The 25,201-nt window shown below is 41.9% G+C and overlaps 1 long non-coding RNA gene across 1 annotated transcript; it reads right to left on the bottom strand.

Annotated features, from left to right (window-relative positions):
- Nucleotides 1-1,060: 1,060 nt before the first annotated feature.
- LOC143839083 (uncharacterized) lies at nucleotides 1,061-19,298 on the bottom strand. Its single transcript, XR_013231594.1, has 3 exons — nucleotides 18,852-19,298; nucleotides 9,634-9,700; nucleotides 1,061-2,304 (listed from the first exon to the last, which is right to left on the bottom strand). It is a non-coding gene; the product is annotated as an uncharacterized LOC143839083 (long non-coding RNA).
- Nucleotides 19,299-25,201: the final 5,903 nt, after the last annotated feature.

Raw genomic sequence — 25,201 nt, 5'->3', positions numbered from 1 at the left:
ATTTGACACTGAGCTGCATGTTATGTGGAGAGCTATATGCTAGGAAATCTTTGCGTTTTGTGCTAGTGCAACAGATCCATGCAGGCAGCAGTACAAAAAGAATGAGGCAAAGCTGTCTGAACAGAGATTTTGTCTATCCACTTGATATCTGAAAAAATCAGAGTGTCATAATTCACACACCCATAAAGGCTACAACTTTTTTGTTCTCTGTTTCTTGCACTGTTCAAAATCCTACAAAAATTCAACTAACCCAGATGATGACAGCCCAGCCTGTACCATTCCATGTATTTTGTAGAACTTCCAGTCCTTATTTATTTGTGCAGGAAGGGACAGAGAAAAATTCTATTGACTCCAGCTGTGGATTAAAGTCTGCAAAGCATTCTTCTTGTGTCCCCTACCTTCCATTCTACAAGTAAACACAACTTTATTTATGAAAAGCTAGAGTGTAGCGTTTTGCCAAGTAAGTCAAAGAAACTTAACACACTGGCTTGGATCCAAAGGTCCTGCTCTGCAAATGAAAGGCTTATTCTGGGGGAGGGAAACTCCAATATTCAACTATCTGCAGCTTCTATTACCCTAAGCAGGTTTGGAATATCCCCTAATTTTCTGAAGCCAGTTTTTTGGGGGGGGAGGGGAGAGGGAGGGCTTCAAAGAGATGCAAGATCCCCACCTGTACTAGTAGCCATGTCTCTTTCTTACACACTTTGGACTTTTGATATAAGCTCTTGTCCCTTCTGCTTTAAGTTCTAGAATGATCATTTGTGAACAAATTTGACGCTTAACATTTCAAAATAGACTGTCATAGCAGCATCAGATCAACAACTCTACATCTATTCTGCTCAGCTGATAGCAGTACAGGCATTACCAGGGACTACAAACAACAGACAATATTCATGGAAACTGTTTTTCAAGTATGTAAGCCATAAATATGCACCCCAGTTATTAGGCTGGGGTGCCTCCTTCCCCCTCGATCTACATTAAACTGTCAGGAGCCAGCCCTGCCATAGAACTCCCAGGTAGCTGACTCATTTGTTTACAGGCTGTATCACAATTGCATGGTTCTGTGTAGGGATGCCAGTCAAATCCTGCCCACTCTCAACTGCACCCACATAGTCTCCAGGTATTTTCCAACCCAAAGTTAGCAACCCTAGCTTTGTGGCCTGGGAGGAAGGGGAAGGCTTCTGCTAGGCATGGGGGCTGTTGCCATGGCATTGCTGTGGATCACCCTGGATGGGTGAGAGGTGTGGCATAATAATAAGTTCAGCTATCCAGTACATTTGATCAACTGGCAAGTTACATTACTTATGAGAACAAAACTTATACTGAGTAGAAAACAGGAGACTTACTTGGCATGAGGTCCAACACGAGAATCCCAAACTTTGCACTCCGCACTGCAAAAGACTATTATCCATCTATCAGTCACATTTTATCTGACCTTTTATTCAAGACATACATGGCTCTCATCTCATCCATTTCTCCTCACTCACTACACTAGGCTGAGAAAGACGAATGACTAGCCTCAGGTTAGTGAATTAATGGTGTCAAGGAGTTGAGTCAGACTCTTCCAGGTGTTAGTTCAACATTATAGCCATTATGCCATATGAGTTCTCCGAACCAATACTCCCTGAATAGTTCCTTGGAGATTTAATTGTAGTGGTTTTTTTGACATGAACTATGAAAAGCATAAGCTAAGCACAAGAAAACAGTATCAGCAAAGAATGCATTGCTGAATTGCTCAACAGTCATTTCATAGCAATAAGAAAGGTTTCTAAATTCAGTTCTGAAAGTTGTCAAGTACTATTGTTTTTCAGAGAAGTGAGATACTGAAACATAACAGAAAGAAAAGTAGGCAGCTAGTCAGGCATTTCTGAAATTTGCACTTTATAAATGACACATGCTGTTCACCTTTGCCTCCATCTCTCAGGTTGAAACTTCAATAATGACTTATGTGGAATTTAGGAGCCACCATTCTCCTACCCTTAGTAGTGCCAGCCTCCAAGTGGCACCATGAGATCTTTCTGGCCTCAGAGATCAGATTTCTTGGAGAAGATAACTAATTCAGAGGGTGAACTCTATGACTTCATACCCTGTGAAGTTCCTCACACACCCAAGCTCCACACTGCCCAGGTTCGACCCCAACATCTCCAGGTATTTCCCAAACCACAACAGACAAACCATGTCAGTAGCTTTGTTATGCCCTTTTCTTACTTGCCTGGCCTTGCAGAACTTCAGACTTGGAGATGGGAGGGGATTTGTAACACCTGAATACTGTTTCTCCTCTCCACTGGGTCTCTCTTGTCTAACCTGTAAAGAGAACACAACCATGAAGCTAATAAAACAGATGGCAAATGCTCAGTCAATTCCCCTGAAGTCTTGTGAGACCTCAAGAGAATTTAGGCTGTATCACAGCCTCCAACTCCCTCCCAATTTGGCATGTCAATTCCCAGTGGGACCTGGGGATCTCTTGGAATTACAGGTCATCAGACTCAAGATATCGGTCCCCCTGGAAAAAATGGCTGCTTTGGAGGATGCAGTTCATAGCATTATACAACACTGAGGTCCTTCCATGCCCCAAATCCTGCACATTCCCACCTCCAAAGTCTCCAGGTATTTCCCAAATCAGAGCTGGCAACCCTACTCCTAATGTCCTGACCATGCTTAACTGCAAGCAGCTGTTGTCAGCAACTGAAGAAGGCCCATACTGTGCTACTATTTTCTCCTTCTTTCTGCTGTTCTGGCTGGCTTGGCAGCTGGTGGATGTGGTTGACTGTGTTGCTGATGTTGCAGCATTCCTTTTTGTTGCTTGCTCCATGAATTCCAAAACAAGGATCTGATGACTCCTATGTAAGTCCAAAAGAGCCTCTGGCAATAGGAGTGGGCCTGCTTCTGGAGAGGAGGCCACTCACAGAGCAGAAGTAACAAATGGGAGAAGAAGCAATTAACCTTTCCCCTACCAGCCATTTTTCATCCTCATCCCCGCCATCTGCCACCACCTAGCTGTTTCCCCCTAGTATACTTTTTATCAAAGTTATAAGCGATGCCCTTTGTAGAAGATTGCTTGTGAGAAAGGCAAAAGGTTATCTTTGTAAATCTGATCATACAAAAGAAAAATAACAGGAGGGAAAGAAATCAATGATAAAGAACACTCTTCTGTGAAATTAAGCAAACATTTAAAGTGGATAATACTAGGGCAGATGGGTGTCCGTATATCACTTTTAGCCAACACTGTGCATTCAAGTTACAAGTTATGTGGTGAGATTGCTGGAAACTTAAAGCAATAGGAAAGGAGTCCACAACAGTCTGCATGAGATGAGAAGGAGACAGCATGTCTGTGCGTGCACTTCGCAGAATGTAGCTCCAAGAAAAACTAGGAAAGTAATTTGACCAGGGTGACTCACGGAAAACATGCCTGGGAAACAGAACACAAGTGGGTCTGCAGGGAATACAGCAATCACTTAGAGAGATGGGAGGGGAAATAGCCCACAATTGCTTCCAACTGACCCCTAAGATTTATGTTCACACACACACACCGTTCTGCAGTCATGGGAACACAAGAATACATATGGAACATATGAATAAACTAGATTTCTCATCCTCTGTTGGTGAACTGATCTCAGCTGTAATCTCAGGAGATCTCTGGCTACCACCTGGTTGGCAACCTTATTCCAGAGACTAGCAGGATGCTTGACTATGTGGATGACTGGTCTGATCTAGCAGGGCCCTTCTTATGTTCTGTCTGTATTTACAATCACTATGCTCCCTGTGTACAAACTGTTACTGTGTATTTTTTAACTGTAATCCTGTATCTTCAGGGAAGGATATCTTCAGGACCAACCTCCAGACGGTAGCTGGATATTTCCTGGGATTACAATTGATCTGCAGATGACAGTGTTTAGTTCTCCTGGAGAGAATGGCTGGTTGGAAGGTGGACTCTATACCATTATGCCTCATTGAAGTCTCTCCTGTCCACAAACCCTACCTTCCTTAGCCTCCACCTCCAGGTATTTCCCAACCCAGAGCAGTCAACCCTAGTTCAAGGACTTGAGTGTCAAGTCTGTAGAGAACTGTAGTCAATGGCTTAGATTCAGCAGAACCTTTCCACTTGTACTACATTTCTTGTGCAAGTGGAAATGCAAAGAAAGAAATATGTAGCTGCTTGTGTTAAGTCCAGTGTATTGTATGCCAGCTTGTATTTCTGCTAGTGTAAAATCCTATACAACGAATTTGTATAATAAATAGGGAAGATAGTACTAGGTGCTGCACAAGATTTTGCAAAAGGAGAATTGTGCTGTCACTTTATGTGACATTTGCATATCACGGTGTCCAAACCAATATAGGTCATTTCAAATATCTATGTTCCCAAAAGGCCCTGTCTTTGACATTTTGATGCTTGTCTCTTTAACTGGACCCAAGTTTCCTTTTTCCCTTTTGGTGATCAGTCCAGATGACCTTGATTTGTAAATGGATTTTACTGTTGGTGATTCAGACAATGAAACATTTATTCTGGTGTAGATCAGCTTTTGCAATGTATGGCTGCGAAAGTTGGACCATAAGGAAGGCCGAGCGTCAAAGAATTGAGGCTTTTGAACTCTGGTGCTGGAGAAGACTCTTGCGAGTCCCTTGGACTGCAAGGCGAACAAACCAGTCAGTCCTAGAGGAGATCAGCCCTGACTGCTCTTTAGAAGGCCAGATCCTGAAGATGAAACTCAAATACTTTGGCTACCTCATGAGAAGGAAGGACTCCCTGGAGAAGAGCCTAATGCTGGGAGCGATTGAGGGCAAAAGAAAAAGGGGACGACAGAGAATGAGGTGGCTGGGTGGAGTCACTGAAGCAGTAGGTGCAAACTTAAATGGACTCCGGGGAATGGTAGAGGACAGGAAGGCCTGGAGGATCATTGTCCATGGGGTCGTGATGGGTCGGACACGACTTCGCACATAACAACAACAGATCAGTTTATCCTGCCCTCTTTTCTTCAGTGATCTTGTTTTGGTTTCCCAGCTGTGGATCATTCGTCATTTGCTACTACTACAAGCGGGAATAAAGGATTTCATAGAATATGTCCACCTTGTTGGTTTTGAAACATTTTTACTGCACCATCTTGACTATGTTCTGACCTATTTTATTGTTTGTTTTGCTTAGTCATTCATTCTATATCACTAAAAGCACTGTAAAGCTTTACAGAGCAGCATAGGTGCCAAATGTTTCTCAGAGGATGGTCTCTGACTTCTTTGAGATGTGTCACTCTGTGGCTCCAACACCCACTGGAGACCCACTGGATGTCAAGTAATTCCCTGCACCAGCATCAGGAGTCCCAGCCAGTGGCACATTGCTGAGCAATGCTGCTGCCAGCATAGCAACCAGAACTGGTACATTGAATATAGGAAAGGAGGAATCTAATTCAGTTGGTGTTCTAAGTTTTCTCCCCCCATCCCCACCGCAGTAACACACTGATGCAGCTAGGGTTGCCAGCTCTGGGTTGGGAAAAACCTGAAGAGTTTTTGGGGTGGAGCATGCTGAGGGTGGGGGTTGAGGGTGGGAGGGACTTCATCAATAGGGTATATAATGACAAACAGTCTACCTTCAAAGCAGCCATTTTCTCCGGGAGAACTGAGCTCTGTGGCCTGGAGATGAGCTGTAATTCCAGGGGATCGCCAGGTCTGGAGGCTGGCATACAGCAAAGAAAGTGGCATTTTTAAAACTACCACTAAGTGAGAGACAAAAATAAGAACTTGCCCCTCACCACCTCTCACTCTGCCTGTGTTGCTGTGATATACCACCGAGTTTATTTACTTCATTTATATCCCACTTTCCTTCCATCAGGGGACACTCTCTGCATCTCCATTTTATCCTGCTACCTGGGTGGCCAAACACAGGGCACCAGTAAAGAGAATATAAACCCAAGGCAGGAGCCCATAGTTCAGATGACAGTGCATGAGGGACAGGGTTACTTCACTCTGGCCTCATGATGTGCAAACACACAATATGCAAGCAAGGACTGCTGGTAAAAGTGTCCATTGCCTAACAGTCATGGGTGATGACAAACCCAGGTGAATCTCCCCAGGTTCCTGCCAAACACATTCTTCCCCAGTTTCGATAAGTGCAGTCCATCAGGTGCTAGTAGGCCTTCCACAAGAAAGCCTATCCCATGGTCCCAGAAACCAAATCTCTCCTGCCGGCACCAACTACGCACCAACTACGCAGCCAGTGATTCACCTCCATTATCTTCCTCTCCCGGCGCATTCCTCTTCCCTTGACAGGCAAGATTGAAGAGAATACCACTTGTGCCCCCATTTGCTTGAGCTTCCTCCCCAGATCTTGATAGTCTTTTTTAATAGGAGCGATGGTATTCAGGGACATGTCATTCGTTCCCACATGGACCATCACAAATGGGTAGCGATCCGTAGATTTGAGGAGTTTGGGCAGCCGTTCTGAAACATCTTTAATTTTCGCCCCTGGCAAGCAACACACCTCTCGGGTTAGGGGGTCAGGCCCAGCCACATGGCGATCCATTCCTCTTAGCAGGGAGTCTCCAATTACCAGTACTCTCCTTTTTTTTTTCTTCTCAACTCCATTTCCTTCTGTCCCCATGGCCTCTTCCCTTTGTCTTGGACTTTGTTTTGGGACCTCTTCCCTTGTTGACCCTTTCATCTCCTCTGCAAGGGCCTGAAATCTATTCTGGAGCTCCAAAGGCCCCGAGAACTGTCTCACTCTTCGCCGTTGAGTCTTTTTCCGAACTGTCTACAGAGGCTCCCTATTGTGGTCAATCTCCTTATCCTCTTCAGGACTAGTTGTATTGTCTTTATTCCGAGTTGCAGGGCTCTGGTCTATGAACTCCTCCCCTTCCTTACTTTGGGTCAGAGTAATAATTCTGTTAATAATTCCTACTACTATGTTTTTATGACTGATATGCCAATTAAAGTAACCGATTGATTGATAAACTGGACCAGAAATTGTTTTGTAAAAAAAGGCTTTTAATGGGAAATCAGTGATAAGTGCCACCATCTCAAAAAATGATCACCCTTTGAAGCGGCCTGTTATTTCAAGGAGCATTATTTCAAGGAGAATTGACAGCCAGGCATGGTGTCAACAAATGGGGATAATGATGATGAGAATTGCTACAGGAATATCAAATGTCTGTCATTTTCAAAGATTTCTAATCATACTCCATGGATCTGAAGCACTTTCCTTGCCCAGTTGGCTTCTTAACTGTTTCCACTTGTGCTGTGAATGAGAAATTGTTCTTGGTTTCATTTCTCTTTCTATTCATTTATATTTTTGTCAGCAGTTTCATTTCTCCTTTCTTTGCCCTTGGTTTTGTAGGTGTTCTACAAAGTGGTCTTCTAGCCATTCCCAATGTTGTTGGTTGATCCCTTAATTTAATTTATGATTTCTTGTGAAGATTACATGTAACATAGTGCAAAGTGAATTTTTATGTAGTATTTGTGTATATTGCTCAAAACATTTGGAAGGATACATCTGTCTGCATAAAGGTGCAAATGTCAAGGGGAAAAGTAGGAATGCCAGAAAGCTTAATATTCATGGATTACGAAAAAGGGAAAAAAACACACCACTAAGCACCTTAACACCAAGGATTTTCAAAAGGAGCTTAGTTGCTGCTGCCCTGGAGATACAAGGCCGAGTGATAAATTGCAATGTAGTAATATCAGAAATCACGAACCAAAGTAATCCAAACTAAACAGCTGACAGGACAGACTCTTAGAAGTATCAAATATATCCATATAACAAAGGCAAGAATGTGCCTTCCTTACAATGTCCAATATGGCTTATTTGTTGAAGAGGATCTCAGTCTGACTGAACTAGTCCTGAAGGCACCTCTTCTAATCGAGTGACACACTTACATTGCGTGTGTGCTAGCAGCCGATAATGATAATCTTCAAACTAGAATGAATTTTGTTTCCCCCAGGATGTGGTCCCGAGGGCTTCTTTGGAAGTTGTAGGGAAATGGAATGCACTTTCACTTCAGCCTTTTCCATTTCTGCTGTAATGCACAAAATGGAACTCCCAGATCTCATTTACGTTGTGGGTCACAAGCTCCAGAAGTCATTGGAGGGATACAGATCTCAAAAATACAACAGTAAGCTGTTTCATATGATGCAGGGGAAATAGGTGTAAGCCTACTTTAAACAGAGTCTTTCCTTATTTGTTCCCAGTTAGGCCTTCTCTTGCAGTCTTCCCTGCTTGTTGACTGGCTTTCTGTAGTAAGTGCTGCTGTTGATCTCAACAGGCTAAAGCTTTCTTTTACATTGTAAATGTAAAAGATACTCTAACCCTGCACCACACTGACTCTCAGCTTTTCCTCCTTGCCTCCCCCCTGGCTGCCTCTCCCTGGGGAAAGTCTAGCTACATTGAAAATGTGTGGTGGCCACTGCTGCAACCAGGGTTGCCAGTTTCCAGGTGGTAGCCGGAGATCTCCTGGGATCTATTAAAGTCCCTCCCCTCCACCCCGCCCCTCAGGTTCCACCAGGCCTTCACTCAAGGGTAAGGTGACCAGATTTTAACATTGGTAAAGTGGGACACCATTGACTGGGGGGGGGGGGACAATCTAGTCACCTTACTCAAGAGAAGTAAGCAGATCCACCAACTAGATCCCAGAGGTCCCTTCCATCATGAAATAATTTCTATTTGACACAAGTTCCTATTATCAAACTGTTTCATATGTTCAAACCAGTATGTTTATTTACAATCTACTGTTTCATGAAAATTTCATATAAACTGCCCTGAACCCCAAGAGAGGGTGATATAGGAATATATAATAAAATACATAAGAAATAAATAAAATCTCCAGGTGTTTCCCAACCCAGAGCTGACAACTCAAACTGGACCCAGAAAAGTAACACTGGGCTGAGGTGAGGTGTGCTAGATCAGTTAGAAACCATTAGTGCACCTGGGTTCAATGTGTACATTGCAAAATGGCAAAAGGCCTTGCCACAGCACTTATTGAGTCCTCCCTCCAGATCAGGCTTTCTCATCCAGGATTTCGTGAAACCCTGGGGTTTCTTTACAGCCCTGGAAGGGTTCCCTGAATGGGTGGGAGTTTATATATATAAACTTAGATGCAGCATTTCTTAGATGTGTAGATGTGTATAAGTATCAAGTTGGGTGATAAAATCTAAGAAATAAAAGAATTAAAAACTATGGTCATGTCAACTCACCCCCACCCACCACACAGTGACCAATAATGGACCTGGAGAGGGTACATGTGTACACAGCTATGCTTCCCAACCATATTCTGCATGATGACACCACTTCTGGGGGTTCTAGAAGCCTGAGGAATATTTAACAGGTTTCTCAATGGTAAAAAAAAGTTGAGAAAGGCTGCTCTGGGTCATGGGGATAAGGAAGCAGGGGTGGACTGGGAGATCAAGATAACCACAGAAAGAGCTCTCCCCTTGTCATTCACTGACAGAAGCTAAGGTTTGAAGGCAGGCAATATAATTGTGGTTGCCAAGTAACTCCCACACTGGGCACTGAGATCTCAAGGGAAATTTGTTTCTTAAAGGCACTGGCACTGTTTTCCTTATTTGGGGGTGTTAGATCCCACATTTTAATTTTTTTTTAATCTGTGGTTTTATTGCAAATATGCAGCATTTCTTAGATGTGTAGAAAATTACCTTTGTCTTTTCTTGGCTCCAGATTTCAGTATCAGTGGATGGGACCATGGGGACTTAGGTATATTGACTGTAGAACAAAATAAATTATATAGTTATGAAATTATGAAGGATATAGAAGTAAAAATGTAAAGATGCTATTGTATCAGTAAAGGCTTGAATTCAAGGTCCACTAGTGAAAGTTAGACTCGGGATGAATAGAATGAAGTATATTTTCCCATAGTGCATAACCAACCTTTGAAAGCCATTGCTTGAAAGTATTGATATGCACATGGAGCATTATAGATATATCAAGAACAATAAGCCACAATAACTTTTTAAAAGTGCTATATTCCAAGGCAGTATACCCATGTCATGGGGGTGTTTAGGTGGATCACAGAAGATGGTTCATTATTTTCAGCCTTCAAGAACTTTGGCTGTATCCATGCATTGTTGAATTGTATCCATGGACTATTATTGTGCTAAAGTAATAATTTGTATCTGGATTTTCTGTGTTGTCAGGAAAACTCAGACCAGGAACATAGGGTCAGTAACAACACAATATTTAGCCGTATGTGGATGTAGCCTAACTGCCCATTCTTGCTAGACAGGATTTAATTTTGGCTTGATCCAGCAAGGTACTTCTTAGGTTGATTTTTTCCCTTATTGCACCAAAGGAACTTGTGACCTTGCAAAACGATGTTCTTATATACCTCTAAATAAATAACCTGCTGAAAAAAGTATTGCACATTTCTCCTGGTGATATATCAGTGTTTCTAACCCGAGTCATGGGACAGTGCCTTCACATTTGTTTTCCCCAGTGGAAAATAATATTCATGTAAATAATTTTTCACAACCCACTGCCCTTCAGTGCCTGAAACCTCAAAGAGAAAATTGCATTTATCTCAATGGGAACTCTTCTGCTATTAGCCAAGTAAACATGGCCTGTGACTGAAACCTCTCCTACAGAAAAAAAATATATTTTTAACAAACCAAAATCTGCAAGCAATTTTCAGTTGTTAAAAACACAGCGTGCTTGTTGAGCTTCCTCAATACTTTTATGTATCTGTACTCACTGTTTGCTACATCATACTATACTATCCAGTTCTTCAAATTGTGGTACGGAAGCATTAATTCATGCATATTCAACTGTCAAACAGTTCTTGCACCTGGTATCTTCAATATTATGGGGCTGATTTTAACATCTGGTGGCATGTGCACAATTTTGGGAGGCATGAGGGGCCACTGGTGGTTTGTGCTACATTCAGGATTCAATAAGGATATACCCAGTATGAACTGGTGCCTCCATGGCCCATTATGCACAGGGGGAATAGTGCGCATTCGGGGTGGAACGGCAGCGACTAAAATCACCAATAACGCACAGTGCTGGCTGCAACCGACTGCAGATTCGGTGCATGCCGCCGAAAAAGCCATGTTAGCAAAACATGGAAGAAAGCATGGCTTCTGGGTGACCAGGGCGCAACCAGAAGCGGCGCCGGGGTCGCCACGTGCATAATCGGTTACTCTGGGTTTTGCTGCCATTGCATCCCGTCCCGTGCATAAGCGGTTTGCTTCGCTTCTTCCCCCTCCGCGTTTTCCATGTGACCCGAAATCGTCGTTTCGGCTGCTGTGCATAATGGGCCAATGAGGGAACAGTGGATGTAGTTTCTGCGATCTATGGGATTGTAGCATTCTTTTCTGAACCACTAAATTTGTCCAAAGTGATTGCACAATCCTGCAGAATGGAATCAGCTTATTCAACAGTACCTCTTATGTGAGCCGGACTTGGACACGTGTCTGCTGCCACTGGACACTTTTCGGGGGACTGTTGAGAGGTATATGAAATAAGTATTGCTTGGAATATCTGCAGGTTTGGCATCAACACTGTGTTTTTAGGAAGTGGTGTGGAGTTGAAAAGTAGTCTAAGCCTGTGCTTGTTCACTTTGCCTTATGTTGAGTCAGAGGTAATTTCTAATCTGCTTGCATATTCTCTCTGCAGATGTGATAACTGTTGATGTCAAATCATACTTTGCTAATCAAATTTGGTTCTATGATGGTATCATGGAAAAAAATTCATTCATTCATTCACATTTATATATGAATGGCACAAAGGGCAATGCTTCCCACCTTTATTCCGAATGGGAGAGCATTTTTGCCTGTCTGGAGCTTCCGCTCTTGAAAATTCACTAAATGGCACATTTTCGCTACCCAAAAAAACTATGGAAAACTTTTATCTTCCTTTTTGGCTAAGTACATTGCCAGATTATGAAAGGGTGCAGGTGATCAAAGGGAGACATATATTTTATCCAGAAACCAACAATATGCTCTTGTGTCAGTGTGTCAGTATGCCTCATATTTTGGGGGAAACAACACTAACTAATTGCTGCTTCTTTCTTTGTTTCTTTTGCAGAATATAGAGGCAGAGGTTCTCTCTCTTTTGGAATAATCACTCTGCTGTAATGCAGACAGGTCTGCTGATAGTTTGGAGTCCAAGTTAAACCAAAAGAGAGATTTAATCACACCATACCATAGCAATAATTTCACAGTTTACACCCAAACCATACTTTACTGAATCATGGCTTGATGTCACAAAGTTCTGTACAGTTGTATTGGATGAGAATCAGCAGAAGGGAATGGTAGCAGAGAAGCATAGTCTTCCTCATTAGTCTTGTTACTACCATCTCATAGGTTTTTAAATTAACTCTGTGGTATCTTTTATATGATTCATGCCAAGCCTTCTGCCACTCATGCTCTTTAGCTTTTTCAGGTCATCAATAAATCACTGTTCTGGAACCCTATCTGAGAGAAGGAAAAGACCCCATCAGAAATCTGGTATCTATAGATCCCTACAAAGAGTCTGTGTTGAAGCTCTTGAAATCCCTCAGATCACTCTGAAGACCAAATGGATTCATTTATCTCTAATGGTGGATTGGTCTACCACCCTTAAAGGGAAAGAGTGACAAAGCCAACCATATCTTCAGAAGATAATGATCTAACCATGCAAAGGACTTAATCTCTAATCATATCACCAATAATTGCTTGCTATAAAAATGTAGTATGTTCAGCCCATAATAAGGACAATACTATTGTTGCCATGATGTCCTGAGCTTGGCACAACACATGCTACCTACTGATTTATCAGTAAAGACATCTGTAATGGGACAATGTCCACTTTGAGATTTGTCAATCTTTTGTCCAGTAATATCTCTAATTCGTCAATTTTAAAGCTATACTTACATAATAGACTGATAACAGCAAAAGAACACAAATTTACAATATCTAATTCAGCCATTTTCATATAGTGATATACATTTTTGTTACTGCAAATAATAGACTGAAACACAAATGATCTTTGCTTTGACAGACTTCCTGACATTCGGCTGTCACGAGTTGGATTTATCAAGAATACACAGACCTTGTTTGCTAATGGAAATTAGGCACAACTAATGCAGTAGCAATGAACAAATGGGGCAGTTTCCCCCAGGGCTTATAAACACTGTTGCCTGGTTACAAATCCATTCAAATGACTTTACATTTGAAATGATGAAGAAGGCGTGTTGGAAGCCATTTGTTGTTTTTATAAATGACAATTCTTAACAGTGCCAGGTCATGTAACAAACCACATTAACCTTCTATTGGATTTATCATCTGTGCAATTTCACCATGATTATGATAACACCACATGTACAGTGCTGGATGATTTCCATGGAAGGAAGTACAAAGCCACATCTTTAATGCAGACTTTTATTTAGGATTGTACATTTCACAACACACAGTAAACTCTGTGTTATTACCTCATTTGTTATGTTGGTAGAATTAAAACAAGAGAATTAAACAGCAAACGTGTATGATTTGGGGATAAACATGCTGCACCTATAGTCCTAGAAAGAGTTGTTATCCAAAAGAACTGCAAGCATAACATTTTTATTCTTATGATTTTGCAAACCAAGAAAGCACAGTACACACAATCTTCTCAATATGTATGTTCTCCATTTTGTGTGAACAAGTCAACACGCATTTTCTAGCTTCAATACTCGCAAATCCAAAATCTAAGTTTCCAATCACATGTACCAAAGCTAGAAAATAACTCAAAATAGTGCATGTATTAAGAGGATTGCATTCACTGTACTCTCCCTCGAACATGCAAGGTAAGAGCACTCAAACTATGATTGACAAGAACTACATTGGACCGGGCTTGCTCACTGTGAATTACCAGTCTGAACACAATCTACCTTCCACATATTGTGGTCTAGCAGCTGCTTAACAATCTTAGACAAGTGACAAAAAATGTTTTTTGACCCCATAGTGGGCCACTACATATCATTGGCAGGTTCTATTGTGCTTTGTGAGTTGTAAGTTGCACAGTCTACAGAGTTGCAGTGTGTCTCCCCTAAAGTGCCATAACACTCAATACTGTTATAAATTCAGAAGCTTCAGCAGTCATCCTGCATTGTTGTATTTCACACCAAAACGTGGAAATTTGAATTCACACAAAAAAACCTGCATATCCCTATTGGCATACAGTAAAAGATTAACAATCTACCCAGTATCCAGGACTTGGTTCATATTTTTGGCAGCCCATACACAATCACCTGCAATCTCTATCACCTACAAATTTGTGATCCCTAAACAGCTGCCAAGCCCACGGGTGGTCCTATGCATGATCATGTGAGGGCCGCTCAATATATGAGCCAAGCCCAACTGGTGACGCTAGTGGGGGCATTGCTTGAGTTTTGCACTGTTGGAGTCTAACAACCCTTTTAGGTTCTAATATTCAGATACTCCAGCAAATGCTCCTTTAGAAGTCAGAGCAAAGCTTGCATTCACCCACTGACGGAAAACACCAGCTATCATTCTCTAGCTTATAGCCTTCTGATAACAACCTTATCAGAGGAAGGAAAAATCCAAATGCTCCTCTCAGGGGTAAACACTAACATCTCTAAACAAGTAACTAAATATTGTGCTGCAGCTTACAAGTTACATCAAACATGTGTTAGCACTGGAAACTTGTCATGAATTTTGGTAATTGAATTATTTTTAAACCATTCCTGTTTAATATTATTTTAAATTCCCAATTTTATGACTATTTACTACTTTACAATATTTTGTATTAATTACAGTGTTGTTCTGGGTTTTTAAGTGTTTTTATACCTGGAATGGAGCCATCTCTCTCTCTCTCTCCCTTTCTCTCTCTCTCTCTCTCTCTCTCTCTCTGAGAACAACTTGCTATTCTATACAATTTGAAGGAATCAAATGATTTCATGGAGCACACCAGTGGTGCCATCAGAAGCAGAGCTACTAAGTAATTTGATTTAGGACTGCACTGTTCAGTATCTGAATCTATTTCTAGATAAAGAAGATATATAGACCGTTTCCACATTGAACGGTAAAATGCATGTGGCCTCCTGCTTGAAAACGTGGGATGATAAACCTCACGTTTGCGGCCCTCCTCATGGGAAACCCCTCCCATGTTCTCCTTCTGCCCCACTGTGGCTTTTTGCCCCCTGAACATCTCCCCCCTGCTCTTCAGCTTGTCAATCACAGCAAACCTCCAATCACAGCACAGCAGTTCTCTCATGGACTGAAACTTTCTTCCACCCTCTGAGCCCCGAAATTAATTTTTTTTAAGGCACTTCTGGATTGCTATGTGATAATGCCACAACACAGACACATTTTAATAAAAATCAACACTTCTGCGTCGCTATGGAGAAAAACCAGTATAATACAGCACCCCCCCCCACACACACACACACTTTTTGGGATTCATGTTCTGTTGGACTTTATCTCTGGGTGGATTTCTGGAATGCTGAACGTGGTAACTGGAACGTAAAAAGTCATTGTTTGTAAACAGTTCACTTAAAAACAAAGTGCTCAGACCCCTGTATGATTGGGAGAAGGCTGCTCACCCGGCCCCCTCTTTCCCAGCTCATTTCCCACCTCCAGAAAACACAAACTGGGCTGTTTTTGCCTGCCTGAGCTGTGCAAAGGCTGGACCTAATAACTGAATCCCCAAAACACTTTTTTTTTTTGTAAACGGTTGGCTTAAAAACAAAGGACTCAGACCCCTGTGTGATCAGGAGGAGGCTGCTCGATCATCCGCCTCTCCTCTTTCCCAGTTCATTTCACACCTGTGTTTTGCCTGTCTGATCCCAAAAAGACCATGGATACTTTGCACAACATTTTATTTTACCTTTGACAATCTAGCTTTGCATTTGCATTGCAAAGCAGACCGCACAATTTTTTTATATTTACTCAGAGCAGGAAATGGAGAGGGAAGGGTGGGTGCGAGGGCGGGGCAATGCTACAGGGACTATTGCACCTTTTCCCCTCCATACAGGCTTGCCCCTGGCTGCTCACCAGTTGCTCACTGATAGGATGCAAGATAAAAGGTGGCAAATCCATTTTTTTTAAATTTCCTTCACCTCAAGCAAATCTGGGCAAAATGTGAGCCAGTCCCTGGACAGCCTCGGGGTGCAAGGGACGTCATGTGGAGGGTGCTCTAAAACCCGCTGGTGACCAGAGGCTGTCCAGGGACAGATTCCTCATGCAGAAATGATTATAATTTCTTCATATTCCTTGTAGTTTTTTGTTATGCCCTTTTCTGGCTACCACAAGTAGCAGACCCTGGGCTTCCAACTGGAATCACAAAGCTTCTAAAGCAAGCAATAAGTTAATTGACTTAAGTTTGTGTAAAAGATTGGTATTGTAAGTTTCCTGGAGAAGATTCTCTGAAGAAGTGGCATACACATTTCCTAACTACCAAAATTGTATTTGACAATACTGGCATGCTACCTGCATTCCATAGCATCACAAAGAAGCTCTATATGTTCCAGTTCTTACAGTACTTTTGATCTCTAAAGCAGAATTAATGTAATCCCAGCTGACCTGACTGGCTTATTTGGAATCTCAAGGCTGACTCTGAGCCCTGAAAAAAGCTGGGCACAGCTAAAGAGTTCCCTTGCTAGGCTTTAGCAGTTTTTTTTTTAACATTGTGCACAAGAATAACACGGCTTCAAAGATAAGTGATTCACTCCAAAAACTGAAACCCCATTGCTCATCATGACATTTGGCAAGGAGGGGAAAAGCCAAAGGAAAAAATCCATGTTTTTTTTTAAATAGCAGTGGTAAAGATTTTGCAGTGACTGTGGCAAGAGAGAAAGTACTGAGTAAAATAATAGGTTCACTTATGTTTTAAAAATATAGTATCAAGGTCGGTCTACCGTATATAATCAGGTATTAGAGTGGAAGAGCAAAACATGTGGCCAGGTAGGAGGTAAAACTACATACTTATTATGAAATGAGAGATTCTATGGAGATTCTAGAAGTAATCACATTAGTGCTGCTCTTGGCAGAATTCTACTCGTATGGGGCTAGAAATTATCCAAAGTTTCAAAGAAAACTCTTTGTTATTTAAGAGCACGACTCTTGTCTTGACTGATAACTGCTTTCTGCTTCACCAGTCCTGCATTTTGTGACAAATATAATTATCTAAAGTGTTTCAATTTTTTTCACCCAGCGGTTGAACCCACATGCTACAGCAATAATTGTACTACAGAGAAGATTGGCTTTTAACCTTCATGATTCAAGTGCTACATTTTCTCTCTGTACAACAGATCTATTATACTTTCTCAGTTTTGAATATGGCAATACACACATTACAACCTGATATGAAATGATTGTGGCAATTTATAACTTTCAAAAGAGTGAAAGGCTGAGAGAATTAGAGGAGATGCCTATTATCAGAACCTTGTTCTTCACATCTTGGTTGCGAGACAGTGGGGAGGCTCCTGCCCGCTTTCCCTCCCAGATAATTACTTTTCTAAAAATAAGAGTCAAGGCAATATAATATCCATTCAAACCCATAAACCATAGAGTTTTGGATGCATGCTTACTCAAAATGTTAGTGAACAAATTTAGAGTCCAGTTTGTTCTGCTGCTTCAGACCAACATCGCTACTCACTTGAATCTATCAAAGTGATGTTGTCACTTCCAGTACAAGCATCACGTATCTGGTGGGACCCCCCCTCTCCATTTCCCCAGTCATTATCCTCTGCCACCCAAGTGGGCAGTGGCAGGAAGCACTATCAGTGGGTAGAATGTCTCCCACCAATGTAAAAGATCTGGTATCATTAGATGAACCTCTGGTCTATTCCACCAGGGCATAATTTATCCTCTCACATGGTGAATTCTCTGGAAGTCTGATCAGTCTCTACCAGAAAAACAAACCAGATGAAAGGGGCTAGTATTCTAAGATCTCTTCTTTATCTGCTCTACCTCTGGTGTTGTCCATTGCTATCCCGGCTATGCAAGCTCTGAGTTTACACTAGCACAATACTAGCACATATGTGGGGAGGGGGGACCATGCTGACATGTGCTTCAATGCATCTCCAGTTGTTGGACATCCTGACTGGTTATAGGATCATTTTATAATGTCACACTTTCTCTTACCTGGATGTTTTTGTTTTATTTGCCCTGTATCATTGTGGTATGAACTCAATAAAATAACTAGAATAGTCTAAGCAGAATATATCACAGATGCTGTACTTCAAGATATCTGTAATATAGAATAGTGATTGGGGGCACAGTTTTGCTCTTTCCCAATGAACCTTTTAAATCCCCTTTAAAATAAAAAAAACCTTAATTCCCGAGCATATCATGACAGAGTAAATTTGCATTTACAAAAATCTGAGCCCTAAGGAAAGGATTTGAGTTTAAAGTCCCACAGAACGATCTTTCTTCCTTTTCAAATCTAACCTGCTGATACTATTTCAGATCTATAAATAGTTCAGAGTGGATGGAAATGAATAAGAGTGATTATTTTGCTGATGCTACCCTCTAGATCAGCCATTTTCAACTTTCTGACCATGGAGGAACCCCTGAAATATTTTTTAGATTTTGCAGAACCCCAGAAGTGGTGACATGCCCCTTCAGTGAGGTGGGCGCAGAAGTAAGATGCGGAAGCCAGCCAATCAATCAATAGATCATTTACCATTTTTCCATTGTGAAGAAAGAGACAAGGCCTGTAGAGCAATAGGGGAAGTGGTGATGTCCAGTGGCCATCTGAACTTCTGGGAAAGGCCACGCAACCTCTGGGGATCTCTCGCATAACTCCAGAATTCCCCAGAACCCTGGCTAGGAATCCCTGATCTAGATGATTGGCTTTTGTCTTTCATACTGATCTAAAGGAATCTCATTATAAACAGAAACAAAAGGAAATTGGATTGCTTCAGAGACAGATTTACCAAGAGCAGCTGGCATCTGGAACGAGCTGTGCAAAAAGGAAGTCTTCAGGTGCTTTTGAGGGTTCATGGAGATGTCATGACACAGGCTTTCTTCCCAGAAACAGGATTCCTTATCCTGTAGAATTCAGAGCACCTTGTCCCAAGATGATACCTAGAGGCTGAGAAAAGGTGTTAGGGTGGTACATTATATTTTAACATAATGCATTTTTAAAAAAAATCCAAAGAAACCCTATTCATTCATGTCATTATTGTAAGAAAACCAGTGGAATCACAATGAGTGATTCAAATCCATTCATTCTGTTGAAAGCCCTCCTTATACACCATAAAATTTCTGTGTTTGTTGGACAACTTTGTAGCAAACTATCAAAGAGAGTTTTGTGCCTCCCAGACTCCCATGTACTCTTTTCTCCTTGTGACTGGGGCACATGGGAAGAAACAGCTCCAGCATTCCCCTCTACCCTTTCCCTGTTCTTTAAATGAACCCCCCCACCACCACCATGTAGTCACTATTGACTATATGTCACAACTTAAGTGTAGCCATTTAAGGAACATAATTTTTCAACTGGAGACAGTATCCAGGAGCCAGTTAAAGGCGGGAAGAACTGCACAGTAGGCAGACTGTGGCTGTGTACAGAAAAGGCAACAGATACCTATTTTTGTCTGCTCTTCTAGGATTTTTGAATTTGTTCCTCTATGTCTGATATTCAGCAGGGTGGTCCCTTGAGTGAGGGGTCCAATGTCATCTCAATTGGATGGGGAAAAGGCATCACTAGAACAGCGTCTGGCAATTATTTGCTAATAATACTGGCCTACTTTCTCCTCTGTCTGGCATTCAGTGGGCAAGATACCTTAGATTAAGGTGCAGTTCTTGAAATGAAAACGTTATAGCTGGAAATATATTTTATGTTGAAATCCTAATTAAAACAAAGCAAAATAATTGTAATAGGGGATGAACCAAAAGGGTTTTTTTAATTAATGAAAATAACGAAATAAGACCATCTTTTCATTCAGCTGAAACGTATGGTGGGATCAGGTTGCTCTAACTCTTATCCAATTGAAGGCATTCTAATATGTATTTTAATAAAAAATGTAATTGAGACTTTTTTGAAAATTGCTTGTAACAAATCTTCCTTAGTGAAAATTAGCTCTCTGCGGATGCAGAAGTCTTGAAATACATTATCAATAGAAAAGCATTCTCAAAACCTCATAAAATCAGGTAGCAATAATTCAAACCCAAAAACATATCATGATTTGCTGTTGTAGGAATGAGCACATGTTATAAGGGCTTTTCAAGTTTTAAAAAATTCAGCAAATGCTTACTGTAATATTTAAAACTAATCACTTTTGCTTTGACAACAAACCACCCTTAAACTGGGGCTGGAATCCTGGCTGGAAGAGAGGAACATAGACAACAGCTTGTGGGTCAGACTCTTGGTTTGCCATAAAACTGAAAGGGATCAGTTAGCGAACTGCATGGGAAATAAGGGAGGAGTCCGAGGATCCCTAAACTAATTCCCACAGAAGCAAAGCATATCTTTATGTCTTCATAAATTAATGTATATGGATCACTTCAGTATTCTTGGAATAGAATATCTCATATGTATTAAATTCATTCTCTAACATCCACACTAGCTTCTAGTTGATCAGCACAACTCAGCTCCTTTTGATTATTAAAATCCTACTAAATCCTAAAAGGACTACTTCAAGTTACTCTAAGAAACAGCAATATTCAACAATTGCTGAAATAGGTTTTAACTTGAAATGCATGCTAGCTTGTTCATCACCTTGTTTTCAGCCACCTCTCTAGTTATTTCTATACACTAAATCCCCCCCCCCTTCATTGTGGTTTTAGTCACTAGGTGCCACTGCAACTAGTCAGATAGGAAGAGGAATTGGAAGTTTTCTGATAGCCATTCTTTTGGTTTCTTCCCCATTCCCCAGGTCAGTAAATCTGATGTTTAGCATACTGAAGACTATCCTCTCAGCTTTCATACCTCCTAAGGGAAGAAGTATGGCTGAGTGGTAGGGTATCTGAAAAAGGAAGAAACAGTGTGATATACTGGTCAGAAAGTCAAACTAAGTCCTCTCAGACCCAGGTTCAAATTCCCATGCTAGCACAACAGTTGCTAGGCATCCTTGAGCTCATCACTCTCTCTCAACCCAACCTACCTCACAGGGGTGCTTTTCAGATAGGGATGGGTTTATGTAGTTTTCCAGTTGCTGCTATAGCAGCTGATACAGCAGCGGCAGGACTTCCATAGTTGGTTTTCCCTCCCTAGTCCCCCTGGCAACAGTCAGTCCCCATCACGTTATAAGGGCTTTTCAGGTTTTTTTTTAAATCAGCAAATGCTTATTGTAATATTGATATAACACTAGTAATTAAGCCCACTGTAATAACAATACAGCGGGCGCTAGGCAAGGGAGCGGGCGCTAGGCTTCGTGCTTCCGCCGCCGCGTCAGGCCGCCGGCAAGGGAGCAACTGCGAGCAGCGCTATGCGCGGCTCGCAGTTGCTCCCTTGTCGGCAGGGCGGGAATCGGCGAGGCCAATCAGCAGGCGCGATGGTCTGTCTGGAGGAAGGGGCCAATCGGCACCCTTCCTTATTCCGGACAGAGCCCGCCCTAACTTCTCCCCCAAAGCCCTTACGGCTTTATTTAGTCCGCGGCGCCCCTTGCGCCGCGGGCGGGGTTAGGATTAGAACTTTCTGTGTATCGTTTTCTGTGAATTCCTGCTATCATTTTTTTAAACCAAGTATTTAGCCCATTTAACTGCAGGCAAGGTATCCTTTTATCACAAAGGGGCCATGAGACATCCATTTAAAAAAAAAAGGAAGCTGGGAATGACAACCTGATCTAAAACTGTATAGAAATAACAACATTCATTTTGTGATTTAAAAACACACACAAGAAAGCCCCCTGATGGCAGACAAAGAAAGGGCTACCACAAAGACAGCACGGAAAATGGCTGCCATGCAGGACTGAGACAATCCAACATTTGTCACCCATAAGGCAACTATCCAGACTCTGCTGCACTGTTTGACTAAATTTTACAGAAGAACAGTTTTGGGAACGATCAGAGGAAAGCTGGGCAGGGGGGGGGAACACAATGACCTCCTTGAACCCTGGAGGGAAAAGTCCATAGAACAGAACAGCATAAACAACACTGAGCACTTTGGGAAGGACAGGATAAAAATGTACTATATTTTTAACAGAGATTTTGTACCATTGTTTACAGTTCAGATATGACTGAAAGCTTCTTTATCCAATGCCCCACCAAGCTGCAAAACAGCTGACCACTGACAGAGATGAAGAAGTGGTAGCCAGCTCCCAGATGGATCAGGCGGTCTGGCAGAAAAGCCCCATCATCTATTTCCCCCAACCCTTTTTCCTCCCAAGAACAGGATCCAGGAATGTCTGCTGCCCAGATGGAACTCACCTGTGGCACTCACCTTTGCACTCACCAGACTATTTTGATACTTTCCCCCTAGTCATGGCCTTTTCTATTCAAACAATTTTTTATTTTATAAAATAAAGAAGGGAAACTTAAAGAAGGAACTTCAACCAGCAATTGAAGGAATGCTCCTAGCCCTACTGTGCAGTCCGCTATCACCATCTAGTGGTGTAAAGGGGTAACAGTGCTATCCAAAGATGTCTCAACACAAAATTATGAGAATTAAATATTTTAATCCATTACCGTGTTACCTTTTTATTCAACTCTCTAATATGATACTTTGGAATACAAACAAGCGGCATTAATAAATGGATAAAATCACTGCATTGATGAACATGTGACAAATCAATATATCTAATTCTCAATGTGGTCAGAGAGTGGACCTGTAAACGAACAAGCCAGATCCTTCTACGAACCTGGAAAAAACCTAGAAAAGGGCCTTACGGCTGGTTCACCACAAAGGAAGGAAGAGGCAATCTGCCTTCAACATGTGGAATTTGGGCACCTGCTCCCCCATGCTGTGTAGAGGCCAGATGGACCAGAGGGCACACCAGGGCCATGTAGGAGGTATCTTTGTTGCCTTGGTGGCCAATTCACCACTGGCTGTAGGAATCATGGCCCTAACTCTAACCCTAGTCCCAAGCCTGGCTGCTTCCACAGCAGCCACACCATAAAACCTTGTTTTGTACAGTAGGTAGAGTTTTGGACTAGTATCTGGAAGGCCCAGGTTCAAATATCCACTATGCTGTGGAAGTTTACTGGACAAATCCCTTTCTGACTGAGGCCAGGCTGGTGCTTGCATGGCAGTGGGGCAAATTCCCACTTGTGCACATCACTGACACTGGTCTGGCCCTCTCCTGGCCCTGGGCCACTTTGGAGCCTCCGATGTCAAGCAGCAAGGGAATGCTGATTTTTTTTTTTTTGCGTTCCCTTTTTTGCCATGGCCACCATTGGTGGCCAGGCCAGTCCAGTCCAGGAAAGAGCTGGGCCTTCGTGTCCCAGGAGGGACAAAAAATGTTGTTTGGCTTCTTGGCACCACAGAGACTAACAGGGCATTTCTAACCTTCCACAAAAGGAAGAAACCCTCCCCTGGCCCCCGTGGCGAAATGTACTGGAACCTTTCTACCCCAGAGTTGTGTGTGCCATTGCCCTGCATAATCTATTTCACCCTAATGTACCTCATGGAGTGTCTGTGAGTTTCCCTTGGGGAGGAAGGTGAGATATACAGTAAATTAAACAAATACAACGGAAGATGATAGGCAAATAAAGGATTGTTGCTTTGTGGCTAGGAAGGAAAGATGAAATCAGGGGAAGGTGTGGATACAGAGGTTGCTGGAAGGAGGGAAAGAAGAAATATTGTGATGAAGGGCATACTGGAGAAAATGAGGTGCCCCCTGTAGGTCCTTGAGGGTTCCCCACTAAGCAACTGAGCCTTGCCTGGTGGCCAACATTGAACAGGGCCATTTTTTCTGAGTTGATGCTGCCAAATAGATGCAAGAAGAAAGATTACGAGGGCTGAAAAGTAGGCTGGCTGATTCATGGGAATGAAAGAAGCAGAAAAGAGGGAAGAATCTGTGAAGGCTTTCATGGAAAGGAAAGAGGAAATAGCTGGGGACAAGAAAATGAGATGCTCCCCACAACTTGTTCCAGAATTCTCATACTTAATATCAAGCAAAAATAGTGACAGACAGCTGTTTAAAATGAAGGAGACTTTGATGAAAAACTTGGGAACAGCTTTGGAAGATAGGATAAACAATTTTAGGAAACAGAGCTGTATTACTAACCAGTGGTGGATTAGATTTTCAACATGCTAAAGGCAAATTTTCAAAATAGCGCTCGTTGTGTGATGTGCCCTTAAGTTGCTTCCGACTTATCGTGGCCCTATGAATCAATGACCTCCAAAACATGCTATCACTAATAGCTTTCATTAGGTGCATAATATAGCAATATATACATGGTCATGTTTTCAATATTTTAATATTACATAAACAAGAACCACCTATAATTTTAAGGGTTCCACTTTTCAACTTCTCTATTAGGCACAACTACCAGAAGTAAATAATACAATAGTTCCATTCTTTCTTTCTGTTCAAAGTAGAAATCTTTCTTCTAAAAATCAGGCTAAATTGTTTCTGAATCAGTAAAACTCTATGTGTTGAATTGCAAATTTCTGTACACTTGATACAAAAGTCATAGTCCAGAACATAGGGGATATGTCAAAACATGTGGTCAGAGCAAAACCACAGAATTTGCCCAAAAGATATACATCCCATGAAGGAAGAGGTTCCATCAGCTGGAGCACAAATGCTTCTGAATTTCCATTCTGAGTACCTTGGCCCAGATTGGACAATACCACACTAGACCAGCTCAACTAGCAATGAGTAACATGGTAATGGGAGGGGAAGCAAACAGTGGGAGGGCTTCTGGAGTTCTGTCCCTGCTGGTAGATCTCATGATGGCATTTGAGTTTGGGCCAGAGTACTGGACTGGATGGGCTACTGACCTGATCCAACATGGCTTCCCTTATATTCTTAACTGGCATTTTTCCCAGGGAGATACTGGCAGCAGGAATGAGGGAAAAGCTGAAAACATGGAGGTATGACCAACAAAGGCTGACTGATGATTGAAGAGAAGGAAGCAGGAAAAGGTAAGAGGCTATAGGAACCTTTGGGAAAGGGAAAGATAAAATAGTAGAGGTGGGCATGTTAACTGTTTCTTAACCAGGAAATGTTTTGATATCGTGAGCTTCAGGATGCCCTGCTTATAATCTTAAAGTGGAAAAATTTAGTTAGTGTTTGAGGTGCCATGGTACTTGTTTTATTTTTTAAGTGGCCACATTTCACTAACATTCTAATACTGGATTTACCTCAGGAGTGCTAATGTCTAAATGGTAACACAACTT

This window comes from Paroedura picta, chromosome 5, assembly GCF_049243985.1.
Source record: "Paroedura picta isolate Pp20150507F chromosome 5, Ppicta_v3.0, whole genome shotgun sequence".
NCBI classification, from domain to species: domain Eukaryota; kingdom Metazoa; phylum Chordata; class Lepidosauria; order Squamata; family Gekkonidae; genus Paroedura; species Paroedura picta.
The sequence above is the reverse complement of the archived record's forward strand: the minus strand, read 5'-3'. Positions and strand labels throughout refer to the sequence as shown.